This window comes from Hyaena hyaena, unplaced genomic scaffold (assembly GCF_003009895.1).
Source record: "Hyaena hyaena isolate Hyena2069 unplaced genomic scaffold, ASM300989v1 scaffold_150, whole genome shotgun sequence".
Taxonomy (NCBI): domain Eukaryota; kingdom Metazoa; phylum Chordata; class Mammalia; order Carnivora; family Hyaenidae; genus Hyaena; species Hyaena hyaena.
In genome coordinates, this window is record NW_024080782.1 from 1,232,500 (window position 1) to 1,253,883 (window position 21,384).

At 45.8% G+C, this 21,384-nt stretch overlaps 1 protein-coding gene across 3 annotated transcripts in view; it reads right to left on the reverse strand.

The window, feature by feature from the left end:
* Positions 1 to 21,384, reverse strand: part of FHOD3 (formin homology 2 domain containing 3) — a 467,989-nt gene that overhangs the window by 237,907 nt on the left and 208,698 nt on the right. The gene's annotated exons all lie outside the window — the stretch shown is intronic.

Genomic DNA, 21,384 nt, shown 5'->3' on the forward strand with positions numbered 1-21,384 from the left:
TGGGCAAGTCACATCAGCCCTCCAAACCTCAGTTTCTCTATGAGTGCCATGGGAAGACCTGATTAGAGGGTTTCTTTTTTTTTTTTTTTTTTTAATGTTTATTCATTTTTGAGAGAGACAAACATAGCGCAAGTTGGGGAGAGGCAGAAAGAGAGAGGGACACACAGAATCTGAAGCAGGGTCCAGGTTCTGAGCTGTCAGCACAGAGCCCAATGTGGGGCTCGAACCCACGAACCATGGGATCATGACGTGAGCCAAAATCAGAGGTTAACCAACTGAACCACCCAGTCGCCCCTGACCTGAAGGTTTCTAAGGCATCTTCTGGTTCTAGTAGCCAGTGGCAAGAAGGCCAGCCCTGAATGGGACACTGAGTGAGAACAGGCAGGGTCACAGAGGCAAGGCCCAGAGGGCTGCTGGCAATGAGGCAAGGAAAGGTCCCTTTCTAGCCCAAAGAATCTGGTACTAGGGTCCCCAGCCATTCAGGTCACATGGTCACTCACCACTGGGACCTGAGGGAGAAGGAGACTCAGAACAAAAGTCTCAGCTACTGAAAAGCAACCCGCTGTGAATGCAAGATGGCTGTGTTCAATAGTAGCAGTCCTGACTCAGGCTGGAAAACACACAGCCCATGACAGAATAAATCCAACCCCCACCTTGACCCAGCAATTCCACTCCTCTGAGTGTACCACAGAGAAATTCACACAAATGCACAAGAATGTGCAGGTCAACATCATTTACAATTCCAAAGAAACTGGACTCAACCTACGTGTGGACCAACTTGAGAACCAATAAGCAATCTCAATGCACTGAAGTACTACCAAGTAGTGAAAACGGACAGACCAGGCCACATTAGCAGTTGAGTGGATCTCACCTAATTCTATTCACTCCTTTAAATAAGCACCACAAGCACAACACTCTGTGCCCAGATCCTGTCCTAGGCACTGGAGACAAGACTGAATAAAATGGATGAAGTCCCTGCCCCACTACAGGGAGAAAAGAAACTGATGAAGTTCTGGGGTGATGGGGGTTTCATGGGGTCTGGAGGCAATGACCAAGAAAGAATTTTTTTTAATTTGTTAATGTTTTTTATTTATTTCTGAGAGAGAGACAGTGTGAGCAGGGGAGGGTCAGAGAGAGAGAGGGAGGTACAGAATCTGAAACAGGCTCCAGGCTCTGAGCTAGCTGTCAGCACAGAGCCCGACGTGGGGCTCAAACCCACGAGATCATGACCCAAGCCGAAGTCAGACGCTTAACTGAGCCACCCAGGCGATCCCCCAAGAAAGAATTCTTGAAGACGTCTTTGGTGCAAAAAGGTGATTTATTAAAGTATAGGGACAGGACCCTCGGGCAGGAAGATCTACACTGGGGTCATAACAGGTTAACTCATTATATACCCTCAGGTTGAGAGGGGGGTCAGGGATAGAGTAAGTCCCTAACGAATTTTGGAAGTAAAATCTCCAGGACCTTGAGGAGCTAGCTGTTCCTGGAGAAACATCATCTATTAGCATTTTGCGAAACCTGTCTTGAAACCCTTTAGATCCCTATTGGGAGGCCAGAAGCTTGCAGTATGACTGCCAGCATGTATCTTGGGGCAGTTGAGATAAAGGAAGTTGACTTACAGGATCCTCCAAGTTGAGATAATGTTAAGCTAAGGTTCTCTTTTGCCCCTAGAAAAGCATCATCATCCAGGCAGCTGAGCTCCTGGAAGGAGGCCCTTCCACCAGTTTCAAGGACTTGTCAGTAGGCTGGACGCAGTGCGGGAATTTAACTTTTCAGTTGCCTTAGTTTCCCACATCACCATGGCAAGCCCCTTAACCTCTTTCCTTTGTTCTTGGGTAGCCAGGAGTGTCCAAGGAACATCACATATCACATGTATTCCCCGGGGGGGGGGGGGGGGGTAGGAGGGGCAGCCTGTATTTTGCACTCAGCTTGCCCCTCGTTCCCCTCATCAAAACCACCACCAAGTAACACACATCAAAGGACACACTATGCTATGTATGCCCTACAGAGAAGCATGAAGCGAGTACAAGCCAAGTCTGGGAGGAGGTACCATTTTACACAGTGGCCAGGAAAAGCCAAAGTGGGGGTTGGTAATGTTTCTTACCTTAAGCTGAGCACACCAGGGTCCATTTGTATTACTCTTTATACTTTTAAGTCTGATATATTACAAAGTAATTTCAGTTATCACATGGCTGAGAAGGGAAGGAATTAACAGATGGGAATATAGGTAGCCTTCTACCTTAAACTTAAATATAGCCCATCCTCATGATCCCAAGTCACCTGTCCTGCCCACACACCTCCTCTTCCCTGCACAGATAGCCTAGTGTGTACGAGGTTAGGGGGAGCCATGCCCTGGCAGTGGCACCCCTCAGCCTCTACACTTTCGGTGGGTCCAGGCATAGACACTATAAGTCACAGTTCCCATCTCCCACCCTCACATGGCTAAACCTCCCCCAGGGGAGGCTGGTAGCTCTCAAAAAGCAGAGGTTCTCAAGGTCAAGAGCTATGTTCCTAGAATCCAGCCAATCCTTGCAACACCTTCTGCTATAGAGCTCTACAAGGAACCTTGTCAGACACATGACTTCCAGTGTGAGCCAAAGGGCTTCCACTCCAAATTACCGAGGCTTTTCAGATAGTAGAATGCCTTCACCTTTTCACATCTTTAAAACACAAGTGATATGAAAATATTCCAGAAAAAAAAAATCTGTCTCTTTAGTTTCTCATTGAAAAGAAAAATCAGAAAGCAAGACACAATTACTCAAGGAAGGCTCTCTCTCCCTGGAAATATAAAGTGCCTGAAGTAGACTGCTTCCAAATCTTAATCATTGGTATGTTAGAAAAAGACATAGCGACTGCCTCACTCTATGATGCTAGCAGTCAGCTAAACAAAAGGCAGCAGAGAAAATCACATGTCAAAGTCTATCAGTCTGATAAAGGAATTTTAATTTAAACCCATCTGTCCTTGAATGCTGCCACATTTCCAGAACCACAGGAACTTCCAATAAAAAGGATCTCTCTCCCATGTTCTGCTATATCTAGGGAAGCAACATCCAAAGCCAGCCCGAGTATCACCAACAGCCCTGTGTACTTATAAAACTCCAAGTGAGCAATCTGCCTCCAGACCCCTTCTTTATAGCAAATGATGGTGACACTTGCTTGGGGTCAGAATCTTACACACTCACACACACAGCCAGACTCGATGCATAGCATTCTGTCCAGCTGACACCCATCCACCAGCAGAGTCCAGAGTACATGAGAAGGTGAATGGGGATTTGGCACAACACACTGGCATGAAAACAGCCGTGGAAATAGGGGAGAGAATGTCAAGTCCAGCTTTCCAAAAGGGCAGAGGCTGTGCAATGAAGTCAGCTTTTTCAGCACCCTAGACCTTCAAGGCATAATCTGATACAACAGCCACGTTCCCTTGTTAATATTATGCTAGGTCTAGTTAATAAAGGAAGCTGATGGCATACAGCTGTACATGCAGTACAGGCTTCACATAAACACTGAACAAATGAGATCACCCAGCACCCAGAGGACCGCCAGGGTGAACTTCCTACGCTGCATGAGGCTAAAAGGGAAAAAGCCACAGAGAAACAGGGGATGCCAGCTCAGATACGTATGCTAGAAAGTTTATCATCTCAAGGGGGAGGGACCAGGACATTCTGCAATTGTCTTCTGGGGCTCTTAGCACTGTGCCTTCTATGTAAAGAAAAAAAAGTAAGCCCCACAAAGGAAGACTTTATTCCTGAGAAACACAGGACTCTCATCAGGAATGTAGAGCACTTGGTTCCCAGCAAACCCTCCCAAATACCCAGAATAGGGCTAATCATTCCAAATTCCCATTAGAATCTCATACAGCAGCCTAAACGGGCCAAGCCAAGAATGCCGTCTAACTGTCCACATCTCTGTGGCTCTTTCCTTCTGCTTTTCTAGCTTTTGATTCTAGGACTTCTCTGCCTTATCCTTATTGCACAGAACTGTTCTCCCCCCAACACCATCTGGCCAACCAGCTTCCTTTATGAAGGACCTAGCAAACACCAGGAACTGTACAAGGTGTGTGCTCAGAGTGGGACACAGATACAAACTAGAAAGAACCTCTGCTTTTAAAAAATGTTTAATGTATACTTTTCAGAGAGAGACAGCATGCAAGCAGGGGAGGAGCAGAGAGAGAGGGGGACACAGAATCAGAAGCAGGATCGAGGCTCTGTGCTGACAGCTCAGAGCCCCAAGAGGGGCTTGAACTCACAAGCCATGAAATCATGACCTGAGCTCAAATTGGATGCTCAACTGACCCAGGCGCCCTGAAAAAGAGTCTGCTTCTTAAGGAGGCCCCTGCCCATGGTGAGGAAGGACAGGGAGGACAAACAGTTACAAATATTCTGTGAGGTAAAAAGGCCACACCCTCAGACACCTTTAGGGAGAGGTCCCCAGAAGGCATCACAGAAGGGTTTCATGGAAAAGGAAAAGGAAAAGAGAAGCCCAGCAGTAAGCCAAGGAGGAGGAGGCAGAAGGGTTAGCATGCCCAGAGCAGAGAGGTCAAGTGCCCAGTAGATACAGACACTTCCACGGAGTTCACTCTACCTACACCCCCTCACAAAGCCAAAGTGGAGTCTATCTTCCCCACTTGGTGGTATAAAGATTTTCTCCCTTCCGCAGCCATATGCCTTGAAAGCAAGCATGTCCTAAAAGGTGTTCATGTGGCAACTGTCAGGAGATCCCACTGCACTCAGGTGACAGAAGCCCCAGATGCCAAGACAAAGGCAGTGGGCTTGTCCACTGCCTGTGTCAGCTGCACTGGGAAAAACAGCCCCAGGCTGCAGACAAAGAATGAAGAAGAAAGCACTAGTCCATTTACTCAAGGAGCCCATTAGGTTACAAGACAGGTTGCACTATTACCATCTCTCAAGAGTTGGCAGATTCGAGAACACTCTGTGTACGTTCAGAACCTTTTAAATAAATCCCTTTTTATGAGCAATTATATTTATTTCTTAGTGCATGACTAGTCAGAAAACCTAATTTAGACCAGATGATTCAGAGGACAATACAACCACCTGCTCACATGTGGGCCAGGCACAGCTCCCCATGGGAATTAGGAATCAGTAGAAGGGCTTAGGCTGGGAAGTGCTCCCAGGTACTAGACGAGCAGCCAGTGAGCCATTTCTCTATTCCCAGGGCCACAGAATCCAGATGCAACTTCCGCAAAATATCTGCTTGTCCGAGCAGGTGGGGAAATGACCATGCTACTCAACAGGTCTGGAAGATTACGACTATCTCAACTTTAATTTACAAAACTGTTCGTGTTTCTTGTTCCAAGCACCTTTCGCATTAGGACTTTAACTGATATAAAAGGGAGTTTGTAATCCACATGGAATTTAGGAACAAAACCATTAAATTACATATTTATTTCAGGCCTGATAATGCCTAAAAACCTCTGTGCTATGTTTTGCATACATGAGAATGGATGATTCAAGTACATTGCATGATTTATGAAATTCTCATGAAACCTGATACAGTAAGCTGATCCTAGAAAAAGAAAAGCTGAATTCTGAAAAGCAAACATCTTGAATGACCAAGCAGGACGTGAAAAACAGTTTCCTATGTCTTTGAAATAGATCATATAGGACTGAACTGTGTACAATTTATCAACCACCTTAGGAAACATAATGCTGATGCAAGCAAAGTTGAGGGGGAAAAACATGACGACTTCAGGATTTTCATCCAAAACCTAACTTAATACAGTGTTTTTTTGTATATCCATCCTTACTAGATGGCTCCTTATCCTAAGGCCACTGCCAAGTTCCTTGTGGTGAGGGGCCTCAGCTGGAGCCCGCGCGCCCCCCACCATTGCAGTGCTCTGCATAGGACATGTGCAGGATGTGTGAACCTGTGAAGCAGCGAATGGTGTAGATACAGAGATAAATGAGCCAAAACCATCTTTGGAGAGGAGCAAGATGTGCCCCAGAGCCCTTGTGCCCCAATTACCTTGTCAGACCTAACCAACAAGATCGACCTGAGTGATGCTTAGGAACTTCCCTTTTTCTCCCTGAAACTCAGCTCAACCTGAAGACCACCATGTTTTCCCATGACAATGGCATACCGGAAAATAGTGAATTTTCTTCTGAATCACCTTTAGTTACCTATTTGTGTACAGCAGAGAGCCCTTTACTTGAATGGACATGTGTGTCACCAAAGTTGAGAGACCTAAAGGAACCAGCACCAGCCGAGAGCGAGGGTCTGAGCAGAGCACAGGCGGCTCACACACAAGCAGCAGCAAGGGCACAGAGAGGGATTCAGCTTGAATGGATGGCACGTGGTTGCCTTAAGAGCTCAGGAATAAAGTCAGAAGTCAATGACCTCATGAAACTTTTCCCTAACTGCCCCCCCACCCAGAGATTTCTGCCTCCTGAGGTATTTTGTACCAATTTTAGCATGCCCAGATGGCTTTGCATTGTGATTCTTTGTATGTCACCAAATTTGTTTTCTGTTGCTGTAGAACAAACCACCGCAAACTTAGCAGCTTGAAACAACACGTATTATCTCACAATTTCCATAGGGCAGGAATCCAAGCACAGCTTAGCTGGGTCCTCTGCTCAGGGTCTCACAAGGCTGCAATCAAGGTGTCAGCCGGGACTGTGTTCCCATCTGAGGCTTGGGGTCCCCTTCCAAGCTTATGTGGTTGTTGGCAGCATTCATTTCCTTGCAGCTGGAGAACTCATGGCAACTTGCTTCTTCGAGATCAGCAGAAGAGAGAGTCTCTGACTTCTAGACTCTCTTTTAGGGACTTACCTGTGTAGGCTCATCCCACCCAGAATAATCTCCCTTTTAGCTGACCCAAAGGTAACTCATATGGGACTTTAATTACATATGCAACATCCTTTTGTCTTTGACACGTAATGAAAAGTAGTCACAGTTCCCCAATAGTCCCACATCCATTGGAATCACAGGAGCCATCTTAGAATTCAGCCCTACAAAATTCTAAGCTTGCTCTTCTTAATACCTTATTCTTGGACTTAGCAGGACAACTTGTAACTTCAGTTTGTACTGTTCTCTACTACCCTATACTCAAAGTTCAATGTGACTGACTCATAAGGTAATCAAATCACACTAATAAATGAATGGACCAGTTGACCCATCTTTACTTATTGAGGCCTCCAACCACAGAAAAATTGGGACCACAAACTAACAAAAAGCAATGACATCTAGAATTGGGAAGAGTTCAATCTAAATCCAACTCTCCAATTAAGACGTGAGGGGCTGAAAAAGACCGGAAGGAAACATGGAAAGAGGGATGTAGGGAAGCATAATGCACATGGGAAGACAAACTATTTACACCATATTGGCAGTGTGAGTAGATACCAAGAAAAGTCAGGAAGGCAGCAAAGAGGGAATCCAGTCTGTGGGCATTCTCGTCATGACTACCAACCTACTTCTCCAGCCCTACCTTGCTTTGACCAAAGAAGTCCAATCTCATGGTGTCCTGGTCCTCAAGTTCTGGAGAAGCAGCAAACCCACTACTGTCTCCTGTGTGCCTGACCTCACCATGTATAAATGAATCCCTGGGTATAAACCAATACTCAGCTGTGCTAGTCCTCTGAAATTCTATAGATCAACATGAACATCAGACCCTTAATAATGGTGGGGAGTTCACCTTCCTTTTCAGTGACTTGGCTAGGCTCTCTGTCATGCAACCAGATGGCCTTCTTTGATGCTGAACCAGGACAATATATGCTTGGTGATAGCCTTGGTGATATTACAGCAACTAACACAGAGGATACAGAAGAGGAAGAGCCAAGCAGCTCTATTTTCATCCCTCATCTGCTTTTTATCTTTTACTGAGAATCAGAGAATCTTAGAGCTAGAAGCGATCATAGAGATCATCTAGCTTCAGCCTTCCCCAAGCCTTACAACTCTATCATGTCATCTGATCTCCTTTGGAGCATTCCCAATGCAAAGGAGTGTGTTCTGTCGTTAGAAAATTAACTGGCACACACCTGTCTAAAATCAACTCAACAAACATTCTGAAAAAGAATAAACAAACACCATATATAGTATTCCTAACCAATCCCCACCTCTCGGGCTGTTGACGGACATCACTAATCAGTTGTGGCACTCTTTTCTGCTGATGCTGGATGTGGCTTCAGAATCCTCAACAGAATACTCCAGAAAGTCACCACTGATCAGTTTGTGTTGGCAAGGAAATAAACTAATTTCCAACTCTGTTCTTGGAGTTCTTCTTCAGTCAAAAACCACTTTCCTATAACTCCTACCCAGCGCTCCTAATCTGCCTTTAAAAGCAACAATTTTGTCCCTTCCTCCAAAAACAGCCCCTTACTTGTCTAACTGCATCTAAAACTTATTCCCCACTTAACCCCCCTTCAGGTTCAAGGCCAGCTCTAAGGAAGAGTTGCCTAGAAGGGAAAGGAAGGGAATTCTAATTCTGGGCTGATCAGGATGCTCTAGTCATGTTTCAGGGAACCCTGGAGCCAAAGAGGTACTGGGGACAGAGATGCTGGTGTGCAGCGAGGGGCCATGGGGTGTTACTCTGCCCGCAGGAAATGACTCCGGAAATGAGTCAGGCCAAACTAGCATAGGAATGGCTTTGGGGGAATCCAGGTTTAAGGAGTGAGGGAAAGAAGAGGTAAGATGCAGGAAGCAAGAGATAATGTGGTTGAGATCATGAGAATATCGAAAACCAAATCAAATGAAAACCCTCCAAATCACAGTTCATCATTTACAATAATACTACTGTCTCACCATTTCACATCTTAGGATCCTGTGGGCCCCGTTCTCGATATAAAGTACAGGCTGCCAACAATCACTCATAAAACACTAAGACCACGATAGAGTTTCCTTCCACTCATTCTTTCTTTTCTATCAAGTATCTGTTGAACATCTAACAAGGCATCAAGAAGCAGGCTAGAGCGGGGACCACAAAAGCTAGAACAACATTGTTCCTGCTACCAAGGCACTTCTGTTTTGGAGGCAGGTAAATAACTCCTTGAGAGATAAAACACGTTATACAATATAATCCACTTTGCATGTAATGCAGAAATCATGGCATACTTAAAATCAAGCTATATACCATCCTGGCCTACTGAACTAGTGAAATTATCTAAAGGAAAATTCAGTAACTTGGCTTTCTTTTTAAGTACTAAAAACAAATCAACTCATGCAACAGTTCTTCAGGAACAAGAGATCTGTTGGGCTAAAGCTTCAAGATTAGCAGACCCGAGCTCTCTCAAACTCTTAGCACAAATCAGCAGCTTCCTTGAGTGTCAGGAGCTCATGACATGAGCTTCCCTGCAGACATTCTATCATTCATCTGTCCTCTCCTTCACCCTATGTTTGCTGAGCTCCTCAAACGTGCCTGGCATCAAGGATGGAAAATGACCAACAGGCAGCCAAGTATCATCCACAGAATTAGCCTAAGGTCTCTGGCCCATAGCACATGCTCAACAAGTACAATCAGTGAGGCAAGTGTCAGGACCAAGCTATGCATACAGGACCCAAATATTAGGGGCAAAGAAAGGTGTCCCGCAGAATACTGTATGTAAGCCCCATCTGCTGTAAGAGCAGGAATCAATGGATGAAGCATGAAGCAGGTGAGGAAGGGCCCCAGAGGTAGATGCCCAAGTCAGAGAGAATGCTGAAATGGATGGGACAGACACATACCCTGCAGGACCAAGGTGGGCGCTATGTGCATAGAAGAGCGAGGGCTTTATCCTGAGGATGAGAGAACCCTCTGAAGGATTTACACCAAGGACTGAGGAGACCAGATCCGCATGGCAGAAAGTCAACCCAGGTAACGGAGTACAAAATGGACTAAACAGTAAAAGCAGAGAGACCAGTCAGGAGGCTAGTGGCCCAGATGGTATGAAGTCAGAAACTAAAACTGGGAACAAAAATGATGAAAGGACTTGAAAGAGTGAGGGGCAGAAAAATCCACACGTGGTGACTGATGATTACAGAGGCGGCAGCAGTGGTCCTGAACATGATGGAGGACTGCTCTTCACAGACATGATGGACAGAGCCGTAGGAGTGCTGACCAAGGAATAAAGATGGGCTGGATTTGGACACGGTGTACTCGGGACACCCAGGACATGGCTGACTCTGCAGGTCTGGGGACCTTGCAACACAAGGATGGCAGGGGAAGCCACAGTGCCAGGAAGAAGAGGAGCATTCTGCTGGGAGGCTGGCCCAATCTACCAAAAGCTCCCCAAACATCAAAATGCAGCAATCTATGAGCATGGCAACTGACATTTCCCCAGCAAATCCCAGGCAAGAAGATAATTTTAATCCATGTTTGGGGCTAGGTTTAAAATTTGCTCAAGACATTCTGTTCTATAATAAACCTGAATTTATAAGTAGAAGCCCTATAAAGGAGATCACATGTGAGATAGAGTTACAGCCAAGGAAATAACGATTATGATTCAAGGTACTCCTAGCCTGCAGTTCCTCTGGAAAAGTCTACTGAGCAAGGAGAGATGGATGGGGTGAGGGAGGCACATCTTCAGTATGAATAAAGTGGAAAAATTCCTGATGAACACACAGCAGTGAGATCTGGTCGTGGAAAATTCCACACATACAAATGGCCAAGTAACTGTTTTTCTTTCTTCTATCTTATCTTAGATAAAGAAAGAAGATGGAGGTTTCTGGTAAAGATGAAAATTCTGGAGAAATCTCTTTGGCTGAGACTGTGACTGAAATGACTCTTTAGAGTGAAGGACTCAGATGTGACAGCAGAAAATTTCAAAGTATTTTTGTTTTGTTTGGTGTGCAAGCTGGCCTGAATTTCTGGAGGGCTGTGATTACATAAAATGCAAGGTGGTCTGTGAGTTCAAGACCCACATTAGGCTCTGAGGTGACAGCTTGGAGCCTGGAGCCTGCTCCAGATTCATTCATTCATTCATTCATTCACTCACCCTCTATTTTTCTCTCCCCTCCCCTCAAAAAAGTGAACATTAAAAAATTTTTAATTTTTTTCTTAAATAGTTCATTGTCAAGTTGCTTTCCATATAACACCCAGTGCTCATCCCAACAAGGGCCCTCATCCACGCCCATCACCCCCCCTCCCCTATCCACCACTCCCATCAGCCCTCAGTTTCTTCTCAGCATTCAAGAGTCTCTCATGGCTTGCCTCCCTCCCTCTCCCAAATTATTTTTCCCCTTATTCTCCCCCATGGTCCTAAAAGTTTTTAAAGTTTAAAAAAATGCAAGGCGAATTTTATTTACTGTTAATTTTTTTAGAGAAAGAGAGAGCATGAGCAGGGAAAAGGGAGGCAGAGGGGGGAGGGAGAGGGAGAGAGAAAGAGAGAGTTAGAGAGAGAGCGAGAGACAGAGAGAGAGAGAGAATCTTAAACAGGTTACACACTCAGCACAGAGCCTGAGGCAGGGCTCAATCCCACAGCCCTGCGCTCATGACCTGAGCTGAAATCAAGAGTTGGATGCTCACCTGACTGAGCCACGGAGATGCTCCAAGGCGAATTTTAAAGAAGTATCTAATCAGTCCAGGAATTAATCAAGATTAAATTATGATACTAATAGTACATAAAACCATTCAACTCTACCATTTCTATAAGCAAAAATGGTCACATATCAGCAATTTCACCTGATTTGGCCTAATGATGCTCCACGCTGGAAATCGTGTTTGCCAGGTGGATCTCACAGTCTACTGCTTTGTAAAGACTGCTCCATGCAAAGTGCTCCTGTTACTACTTAATGCTTGCTGTATTCAATGGTATTAATGACTGATTTCTACTTTAGGAAAATTAAAGCTTGAAAAATAAACCTTATTAACCCTAAAGCAAAATTACCAGGAAATAAACATTCTCTAGTTACAAAGGGGGAAGCACTGGGGTTAGATGGAAAATCAAAATCATGGTTAAAGCCAGTGTCCATGTAGAGTCAGAAACTGAAGTCAAATAGGGATACCCAGGTGGCTCAGTTGGTCAAGTGACTGACTTTAGCTCAGGTCATGGTCTCTCAGTTCATGGGTTCGAGCCCTGCCTCGGGCTCTGTGCTGGTAGCTCAGACCCTGGAGCCTGCTCCAGATTCTATGTCTCCCTCTCTCTCTGCCTCTCCCCTGCTCATGCTCTCTTTCTCTCTCAAAAAATAAATAAAATCTTAAATTTTTTTTAAAAAGAAACTGAAGGCAAATAGCCTACTGGCTGCTATTTGGTGGTGAGGGGCTCAGGTCCTGCATGTCACCTGCAGTCTCTCCCAGAAACTTCCTCTCTCACCTGAGCACCCGGAGGAAAAGCAAAGGGCACTTTGTCCCATCAGAGGTCAGGAACCAGCTCTAGCCTTTCACTGCTTCCTCGAGTTTCCTCATCCTCCTGACGTGCCCACTGCCATGCATGGCACTGCAGACCAAGGCTGTGCCAGGGCACAGACTGCAGGCAGCAAGGATTCAGTAACGCAGCCGGAAAAAACGGCACCACACAAGCATCCTCCAAGCTATGTGCCTACCAATCTACCCAGATGACCAAAGAGAAGCACCAGCGGAGAAGAGGTTCCATCGGTCGTGACGCAAGGGGTAGCCAACCACACACTGCCCGCTCTGAGGCCCATTGGCACACATGAGAGATTGCAGTGGGCCCAAGGGGAACCCTGGGCCAGCATCCAAGCCCCTCTTTTGGAAAACGCAGTGTTACATAAGATCACGGAGAAAAGCTGAACTAAGGCATGGTATCCCATGATCTGGGCAGGCCGATGGAGAGGCGTGAACCACCCCAGTGTGAGCCCATTTATGGCCCCTGCGCACAGATGGGCTGGAAGAGGACAGAACTGCACCTCCCAGCTATTCTCTGACTCAGGTTTTGGTGTTGTTATTTAGTGGTTTTCTGTAAGGGGCAGAGAAAGAGGGGAAGACAGAAGCCCAAACAGAATCCGTGCTGTCAATGCAGAGCCCGACGTGGGACTTGACCCCACAAACTGCAAGATCATGACCTGAGCCGAAACCAAGAGTCGGCTGCTCAACCAACGGAACCACCCAGGCACCCCTCTCTGACTCAGTTTTTTTAAATGGGGTGCAGGCCTGATGCACAGTGGAGATGGCGAGGTGATAAGAGGGTCACAGATGGGACACTCAGAGCCCTCTGGGGGTGGCATTCCTGCCATCACCCACCAAGAGCGGCAAGAAGAATTCGGCCTCCCTCCCCGCTCAGGACGGGCTGTGGTTTTGCCGGCCCTGACCAAAGTCCTCAGCAGCGCGGCTCGTCCCACCTGCAGGCACATCACCAACGGTGCACCGAGGCGCCGAGCACAAGGTCAGGCTGAAGTCAGGCACAGCCAGGGCACAGTGAACATTAGACGCCAAAAGCATTGGTTTCACACGGGAAACACGAAACAAGCAGAACATGAGGACTGTGCCCTCCCACTTCACATGGCCCACCTGCGACAGCGGGCCGGTGATGCCCGGCGCTGCGGACCAAACCTCCGTCAGGTAGCTGCCTAGTCTAGGTGCAAAAAGAGAAGATTCAAATGTGTAAATACCGAGGACAAAGAGCTAACTCTCTCTGTCTTCACCAAGCTGTTGCTACAAATAAGGAACCCAGGCCCCAGACTCAGAGTGTTCCCTGTTTGCAGCAAAACACACCCAAGCATGGGGGCAGGGTGAGAAAGCCCCTTCTCAGGAACTAACACTCCAAAACCCAATTTACAGAACAAGTCAACAAGAAAAGGGCCCAAAACCATTTTCTCACTCACCCCTATCAATGTGGGAAATATCAGGCCCGGTTCAAGAATGAGACAAATAGCATGGAGGAGGGCACTTTGGGGATGAGCACTGAGTGTTATGTAGAAACTAATTTGACAATAAACTATTTGTAAAAAAAAAAAAAAAAAAAAAGAATGAGACAAATAAGGATAAATACGAAAACACCAAAGAGGAACATGCGTAAAATTCTTTAAGGAAACCAACATCTCACACAGGAGTCTGATGACTACATACTGGAGTTTTATTCCTGAAAAGGATTTGCTCCGGGACACAGAAGAGCATGTAAGCAGTGGTTTGAATTTTCAGATAAAGATGTCAATTCTTCCCAAAGTAATCAACAGATTTAACATGGTGACAACCAAAATTACAAACCACTTATTAAAAAGGAGTATAAAATTCACTGTTACTAATAAGGGTGCCCTAATCACCAGGACTAACAATGATCACAGAGAAGGATCACCCCAGAGCTGGAGCAAATAAACAGAAGGGAACGTGGCTGGGAGCATAAATTCCCATATCCTTTCTCAGGACAATGATCGAATCCCAAACAAGGTGCCTTCCAACACAACTTTATCCTCAGGACTTTCACGCCAGGTAACATACGAGCAACTCCCAGAGGGTTGTGTGCTACAATGTGTATCAGTCTGCTCAAGCTGCTGTAACAAATACCACATACTAGGGGTGTAGGCAGCAGAAATTTCTCAGTTTTGGAAATGGCCAATCCAAGATCAAGGTGTTAGCATGATTCATTCGTTCTGAGACCTCTCTCCTTGGTTTATATGGCTGTCTTCTCCTTGCGTGTTCACGTGCCTCCCCAACTCCCCCCCCCCACCCCCAGATCTGTCTTTATCTCTTTGGATAAGGACACTAGTCATACTGGATTGGGGTCCACCCTAATGATCTCATTTTAAGCACCTCTTTAAAGGACCCATCTTCAATAGGGTGCCTGGGGTGGCTCAGTCAGTTAAACGTATGACTTTGGTTCAGATCATGTTCTCATGATCCGTGGGTTCCAGCCCTGCATTGGGCTCTGTGCTGACAGCTCAGAGCCTGGAGACTGTTTCGGATTCTGTGTCTCCCTCTCTCTCTTCCCCTCTCCTGGTCACATTCTGTCTGTCTGTCTCTCTCTCTCTCTCCCTCTCTCTCAAAAATAAATAAATATTTAAAAATAAAAATAAAGGCCCCATCTTCAAATACAGTCATATCCAGAGGTCCTGGGGGTTAAGACTTCAGCATACGAATTTGGGGGAAGTACACAACTCAGCCCATAACAGGTTGTTACTGCACTGATATCACTGATTTCTATTGATAATAACTGTCACAGTTACTGTCCAATCCTTTATTCGGGTCTTTCTATGAGCTCTTTAACCTTCATGACACTCTTATAAAGTAGGCATTATCTCCCTAGAAGCTGCAGTTTAAAGAAGGTAAATAATTGTACCAAGGTCTCAGATATGTCACAAAGCCAGCTTCCAAGGTGTGTATTTTCAAGGCACTCCTTCTGGGAGACACAGCTGACAACATACTTAAAGACACTTCATTTTTGTAAAAGGCATGTGTGAAGCAGGCATGTATATGTGTGAGTAGAAAATGTTTTTTATCTTTGTTTAGTAGGATCATAGGTGATTTTGTTTTTTTCTTTGTATGCCATTTGCTTTCCATACTCTTGTACATCCACAAACTGCACCATAAAAAGAAATTATAAAAGGCTATTTCTGTTTTAAGAAAAATCTGTGTATCACTCAGTTTTACACTGTTTTCTTTTCAGACACATCCATCTTAGATTGCCTCCATTCTGCCTCCATTCAGCTCCACTCACGCTCTGTCTCTCTCTCCCTTAAAAACAAACATTAAAAAAAAAAAAAAGAAAGACAAAAAAGAAATGCCAGGGTGGGATAGATTCCTCATGTTGGACTTGAGATCCAAGTTCACGAAGCAGCAATGACAGTACAACTTATGCCCGGCTATGACAGAGCTAGCCTCTTCCACTTTACATCACTGCAATCCTGGTTTCACAGACTGTGATTTCACATGCCTGTGGGGCACAGAGGCGACAAAGCAGAACAACCCAGGGGCAACACAGAAGAGTGGTGGAAACGGAGGTAAACAGAGCCCATGAGCCCCATGGGAAGGAAACAACTTCTCACTCTCGCCAATTATGGCCATGCAGCAATGAGGACCCTTTGGCTTTACCAAATAAGCCATAAATCCATAATTATGTCCAATCTCCCAATTTGTAAATGTTCCTAACTGTGCTGCCTGGGTGGCTCAGTCGGTTAAGCTACAGACTCTTGGTTTCACTCAGGTCATGACCTCATGGTTCTTGAGTTCAGGCTCTGCGCTGACAGTGAGGAGCCTGTGTGTGATTCGCTCTCCCTCTCTCTCCCTGTCTGCCCCTCCCCCAGCTTGCATGCTCTCTCTCTCAAAATAAACACCAAAGAATAGTAAAAATAAATATTCATAACTATTATTAAAAATTTTAGCATACTATATTAGGTAAATAAAGTACCTGCAGGTTCAGTTTCGCCTCACAGGCCTGCCAATTTGTGCCAGTCAACATGATTCCCTACTGGGACAGTCCCAGTCACATGGACTTAGCGTGAGGAGGGACACCTAGTGAGAAAGAACTCCATCACTGACAGTGGCTTCAACCCCCAGGGGCTGGTGACAGTCTGGGTGGTGACCCAGATACCTGTGCAACTGTGTCATCCACACCAAAGTCTGGCCATGTGGCTGCCACAATTGAGCCCTTAAGTCCTGACCAGGCATTCCAATGTACTCATCTCAGGGGAGGAAGATTCCTCCAAGACAGGGCAGGCATGTGTCCAGACCAGGGTAAGGGAGTAGAGAGTAAAGCCCTGCCATTCCTGAGTCAACACAGTACCAAGGACCGGAGTTTGGTTCAGGAAGTGAGGAGCTCCCCACTTCTGCTCCCATGCCCCCACTTTGGGGCCTTCCTATGCTCCCAGTCTATAGCCTGAACCAAATCTCTGTCTTCCTCCTCTGTTCTGAAAAGCCAAAAACAACGACTTCTAAGTTTTTCCAGGAAGGAAGATTTTGGTTTAAACACCATTTGATCATTTTTGCACCACCACCTCCCAAGATGACAAATCTCTTTCCACTCTGTCTATAGTGGATCTGTCCCCGGCGATGCTGGTGCCGACAACCCTCCCCCCCACCCCCCCAGGCAGAAGTCTCATTAAGAGATCCCCTAACATGGAAGGCATTTTCCTCCCAGAGTGGAATATAGTTAAGGGATGTTTGGCAAGGCACTGAAATATTCTGGTTCCAGTTTTCCCAAAAAAACCTGAAATCTGGATTTTTTTTTTTTTTTTTTACATCACATGCTCTGACTTTTAAATGTTGACAGGCATGAAACTATTTTTTAAGATGCATTATAGGGACCAAGAAAATAACTACAGTTTTCTCCTAAAATGAAAGGGTTGAGATATAGGAGTTCTAAGGCCTTACCCGGCTCTGATAACAACAGCGGTGTTTTATGATTAGTGGGTACTTTCTTCCAGGTGATAGGATCAAATCAGATTTCTCCATGTAAAACTAGCCCTTAAGAGGCAGCTTTCCTTGAAGTACAGCCAGCAAAGGCAGCTGGTCTCACTGATTCTTCTCATCTCTTTTCTCTTCCCCCACCCCCGGCCCCGAAGCTGATCACCTAAACATACTTTCTAAATAGATAAGGTGTACGAGATACAACAGGTGAAGGGGCCAGGGCATGCCTGTATCTTGCTTTCATCGTCACATTCCCAGGGCTGGAAAGGGGCCCCCAATGAAGGCACAGGATGTGTGCAGAAAGTTCCCAGGAATATACCATTCGAGGTCCTAGTTTAATAAGAATAATTGTTTGGTACAAAAGTCCACAGGAGACTTACATTAAATACTGGCTATCACGAAAAACTTTAGATCATTAGCTTTAGACCATCCAAGAATAATAAGTCGGATAAATATTATTTCTGCATGTTGTGCATTTAGACTTCTTCCCAGCAGCCGGCTCACATTTTTGGAGAGCACTTGGCTACACCATAACTCAAAACCTATCTTTACTGCTCAGCAGATACATCTGCTACTAAAAGCAACACATTCCTGGGCCTTTTGGGGAAAAAAAAAAAAAAAAAGGCTGACAGACAGCTGAGCACAAAAATAAAGATAAATTAATCGAGTTCTAAAAGCAGATGTGGAAAGCACTGGGTTCTCCAAATGCTCTTGTTTCCTTTGGATCTGGGGGACCCACACGTGGTCCCACAGAGCAGAGCTCCTGAGGTAACCATGCAGGCACACCCTCCCTGCCAGGATTTTGATGCGGTTCTGAGGCTCTGGGTAGAGGGCGGTCAGCTCTTGAGCAGCTGAAGTGCACACCCCCTGCCACCTGCCATGTTGGGCTCTCATGGTGTAGGCCATGACACTTCTACCCTAACTGCTCCAGGGTAAGCCAGCTTACCCCACCCTACCAGCTTCTTCCCAAGGCAACAGCAACAAAGGTGCTCACCCTCGCCCTCTCCCCCTGCCTCATGACTGACCCCCATGTTTCTCCTGCGTGGCCTCTGTGGGGCACTCCATGTTCTCAGGGAACTGTGAGTTACAAAACTATAAAACACTCTGCACTTTCTCCCTGCATCTGCATCTGGCCTCACCATACTTCACCCAAGGTAATATGGTTGAAATGCGGTTAAACAAAGAGGCAATTCAAAGGTTGTCCTTGACTGCAAATGTCTGGTGTTCTGCCGGCAGCTGATCACCATCTACAAGAGAAGTTCTTCAAAGTCAGGAAGGGGTGACTCAGCATGCGGGCTAGGAAAAATGATAGTTTCCTTATATAAAAACACAAAAGTCACACCCTGAGAAATCTGTCATTTACATCCCTCAGAAGGTACCTTCCTGGCACGGATTCTGGACAGATACATCAAAATGTGCTGATGTTTGCACACAGTGCCCTGGTCACACTGAGTCTACGGAGACTTAGCTCAAGAGGCACAGGCAGGCAAAGGCACCTCCATTTCATGGAAAACAGAACATCTCGTAGCAACCTGGAATGGAATGAGTACTTGTTCATTCTCCAGGGCACACCTGGGAAGCTTCAGGCCTTCAATAAACAAACACACCCGGAAAGGAAAAATCGGAAGGCAAGGCCCTGGTGGTGGCAGTGAAAGGGTGGAGCCTCCTCATACTTTAGGAAGAGGGGTCTGCAGCAAGGGTTTGACCTTGGTGGCATTTTCTACACAGAGAAGCAGCACACGGTTGACAGGACTCACCCCTAGTTGGGTTTGGGTATCCTGATTCTTAGAAATGTGAGAACTGACTCTGGCACCTTCCTGATCTGCAAACTGCAAGTTAATAAACCAGTGCCAGGTTAACGAAAAGCATTAAGGAAGAGAGTCTTGCTGAAGTATTCTAGGTCAGTAACGTCTTTCTCAACCAGGCAACACAATTCACACAGTTCACCACCGGGGCCTTGTGCAGCCGCTGTTTTCCCTGCCCTCAGTTAGGAGGGAGTGAGGGCTGAGATCTTTCCTCTTAACTCAGTCTGTGTGGCCAGCACTGGTAACCCTCAGGCCTACGGCCACTCCTTTCTCCCTTGTTGCCCCCACCTCCACCCCCAAGAGTCCAGGAAGCCAAATCATCTGCCAGCCTCCCTTGCAGCTACAGGTGGTGGTATGACCCAGCTCCAACCTGTGCGAGACATCTGCAAGGAGCTTCTGACAAAAATGTGGCCTTTCTGCTAAGGGCTAACTCCAGCTAATAGGGCCATCCTCCTCAACTCAGACTTGGCTGTAGATCAATGTGGAGAATTATGCTCATGGTTTTCCCTATAAGAATACACACATATACACACACACTCCTATATAAGGGTCACAAGAAATTAAATCCATAGATGGTTATAATATTAGTTTTATAGACAGGTGTGTGTGTGTGAGTGTGTGTGTGTGTGTACTTTAAACATAACAAAAAACCCTACTGTGTGGACTCACTTTTCAAGATCAGGTAATTTTAGGTTTATTTCCTTCCAGAAGTTTCAACTTACGAACATCCATAAGTCAGGTGGAAAATAAACTAAAGGAGTTTCCCTTACCCTTATCTCTGTGCCTTCCCCCATTCTAGGTGTTGGACTCATGTGAAACGAAAGCTAAGGATGAGAATCTCCTCAGACACAAAGAAGAGAGGCAACATTGAGAGGCAAGAGTGGGACCAAGTGTGTGGTTCATTTGCCTACACACATCCCAGAAGTTTCCATGTTTTCATTATGGGGAGAGAAATCATCAAATTCATCCTTAAGCCATCTCTACTAACAGCTCGTCATGAGGATCAACCTCACACCCAGAAAAAGATTGAAGGTGGGTGGAAAGAGGCGACTCCCCAACCTCCCACGCACCATGGAGAAGTGGAAGGCTGAGGAACACGCTCTCACACACATTTGGCATTTATCAAGAAGAACAGACAACATTAGCGCTGCCTTGAAAATACGTCCTTAAAACTAACAATAGAACTCCCCTATGACCCAGCAATAGCACTGCTAGGAATTGACCCAAGGGATACAGAAATGCTGAGGCATAGGAGCACATGGACCCCAATGTTCATAGCAGCACTCTCAACAATAGCTAAAACATGGAAAGAGCCTAAGTGTCCATCAACAGATGAATGGATCAAGAAGATGTGGTTTAACTATACCATGGAATACTACATGGCAATGAGAAACAATGAAATCTGGCCATGTGTAGCAACATGGATGGACCTTGAGGGTGTTATGCTGAGCGAAATAAGTCAGGCAGAGAAGGACAAATATCATATGTTTGCACGTATAGGAGGATTAGGAGGAACTTGATGGAGGAACAAGGGGGAGAAGAAGGGGGGAAATGGTGGGGGAAAGGGAGAGAGGCAAACCATGAGAGACTCTTGAATGCTGACAAAAACTGAGGACTGATGGATGTGGGGGGGAGGGGGGAGGGGCATGGAGGAGGGCACTGTGGGGATGAGCACTGAGTGTTATGTGGAAACTAATTTGACAATAAACTATTTGTAAATAAATAAATAAAAATAAAGTGCATATCATGGGGGAAAAAAAAAAAGAAAATACGTCCTTAATATTTTTTTTTCTTAATGAGCCCTAAGTTTTTTCTCTCTCACTTTTTGCTGCTGTGGCTCCCCAGAGACAGGGTCCAAGAGGGAAAGACCCAGTTCACTGTGCTGGGTAACACCACAGAACAGGAGGCTTCTCCTCAGGGCAAAACACAACCGGAACTGCAGGAGACGGTTTCACTTTGCTGGTCTCATTCAAGCCTAACCATGGACATGTGATACTAAATCATGTTTCACATACTTCTCCTTCACCCAAGGGAAAAGGAAAAGTGGTATTTTTCCCCCTTTGTGAACACGGGAGATAGAGCTGTGGGGTTGCAGGTATATGTGGAGAAGAGACGAGATGATCCCCCCAGGCACGGCCCCTGCTTGACCGTGCCCAACAGAAAGGGACTTCATTGGGCAACTACTCCACATCTTTGAGTCTCAAATCTTCCAGTTGCAAAATGGAGATCATACTGAACTATATTAAATCTCTCCTTTGCCCTACAGTCAAAACTGTTGATAGCCATCATTTCTTACAGTCCAACCTAGTAATTCCTGCTCTCCCCTGTCACATTTTTATGGGATCAAATAAA